This window comes from Cetorhinus maximus, chromosome 11 (genome assembly GCF_964194155.1).
Source record: "Cetorhinus maximus chromosome 11, sCetMax3.hap1.1, whole genome shotgun sequence".
Classification (NCBI taxonomy): Eukaryota; Metazoa; Chordata; class Chondrichthyes; order Lamniformes; family Cetorhinidae; genus Cetorhinus; species Cetorhinus maximus.
This window is the reverse complement of record NC_135889.1, coordinates 45,941,534-45,943,472: the sequence shown is the minus strand read 5'-3', so window position 1 is coordinate 45,943,472 and position 1,939 is coordinate 45,941,534. Positions and strand designations below refer to the sequence as shown.

Genomic DNA, 1,939 nt, shown 5'->3' with positions numbered 1-1,939 from the left:
ATCACGCGGCCAATGTAAAATTTGGATCAGTTGGGTTGTTAATGGGCTTAATTGCCCGTTTAATTGTCAGCGGATGTGCTCCTGACTCCCACGTAAAATTCTGGTCCAAGGGTATTTTCCCAGTATCCTGGTAAACATTTATGTCTCACCAACATCACCAAAAAAACATTCTTCTGCCATTTATTGCAGGATCTTGCTGTGCACAAAAGTAGCTCCTGCTTTTGCTTGCATAACAACAATGTGTGCACTTCGAAGCATTTGATTGGTTGTGAAATGCCTTGGGACATCCTGAGGATATAAAAGGTACTAAAATGCTGGAAGCTCTTTCTTGACCAGAGAAGCTAAGGTGAGTAGAATCTTTGTTAAGAAAGGAATAAAAATAGGCGACCAAGGTGATGTTGCAAGTTCAGAAATTCTCAAGCTCCAACTGGAACTCAGCAGAAATACCAGTGTGCTCATAGGATCATGTGATAGACCAACAACCTGAGAGAGGGTGAAAAAATCTGCAGAGTGCCATCAAATCACTAAACTTCGCTGTAAAGGCGAGGAAGTATTGATTGGGTGGTGGGTGGGGTTGGTGGTTTCAATTAACTGCTGATGAGATGAACAAAAGAGAGATTGGAAGCCTTTAAAAAGTATTTATTGATGCAATCAATGGTTGTTTCCTAGCTCAGTATGTGAGGACTGCCATGAGACAGAACTATATCTGATTTAATGCTTAGTAATGAACCAAAGCTGATAAATGACGTAGAGGACAGGGATCACTTATATGAAACACTCTATCATGAGATTTAAAATATGCAGCTGTAACAAGTTTAGGGATGATAGTGCGGTGGTATTGGCTTTAAAGATGATAACGTTTTGAGGAACCTAGAAATGTTTTGAAAGACTGAAATATGGAACGCTTCACGAATTTGCGTGTCATCCTTGCGCAGGGGCCATGCTAATCTTCTCTGTATCATTCCAATTTTAGTATATGTGCTGCCGAAGCGAGGAACCTAGAGTGGGAGCTCTTTCGAGTTATCAACAGTCACAGATTGCAACTCTTTCGAGTACAATCACAGTTCTTGGTTTCCGGGAGTGGGACATGAACCCACAACCCTCTGATTCAAAGGCGAGGGTGCTATGAACTGAGCCACAGCTGACACCGCCGCAAGGAACCTAGAGGTGGACATATGGGAGCAGGGTCTTAATGAGGTTAATTGCAACATTCAAAATAAAAGGATACTTTAAAAATTATGCCTCAAGGATTAGAGTTGGACTTGCTGGTGTGGTCTATAATTCTTTCAGGACAGTGAATATTGTGAGGCTGGGGAAACTTTGCCATCACTAAGTCTTCATGTTTGTCATGGAGAAACCCAATATATATTAGCTGTGCCAAGCATTTTGTGGAATCTCCGGAAGAGCTACAGCTGGTTCTCTTGTGCAGAATTTAATGCTTTCCACCCCCCACCAGAGGGCGGCTGGGAGGTGGTGGGGGGTGTATAAATGGGGCAGGAAGGCATGGGTGGAGACACTGTCGCCTTTCTATCTTTCCCTCATTAAGTCCTGGGCAGGAAGGGTTGAGGACAGCCTTCCTGCCCAGAGACCAATTGACGGCCATGCCACATGGGCAAATCACCAGGTGCCTGAAGGGGGGTGGGGGGGGGCAAGCCCCTCAATCTCTGGCATCCTGAGTCCAACAGAGGGACCCTTAGGAAGCTGCCCCCTGCCCTTGGTAATGACCCTCCCTGCTTCCCCCTCACAAGGGCCTCCCTGTATGCCTGGCAATTCAGCCCCAATCATTTGATGCAGAGACTCCAGTGGTGATCTGCACGTTCAGGCCTCCTGCAGTACTGGCAGTGGCTACCGCTTCGGGTGGTGTTGCTGGTGCTGGAGAGCTGATTGATTGGAGACTCTGGGATGCAGAATATCCTCTCCACACCAGGAAGTGTGATCA

General features: G+C 46.0%; 1 non-coding gene across 1 annotated transcript; it reads right to left on the bottom strand.

Annotated features, from left to right (window-relative positions):
- Positions 1-890: 890 nt before the first annotated feature.
- On the bottom strand, positions 891-998 carry LOC144687001 (U6 spliceosomal RNA). Its single transcript, XR_013578039.1, has one exon. It is a non-coding gene; the product is annotated as a U6 spliceosomal RNA (small nuclear RNA).
- Positions 999-1,939: the final 941 nt, after the last annotated feature.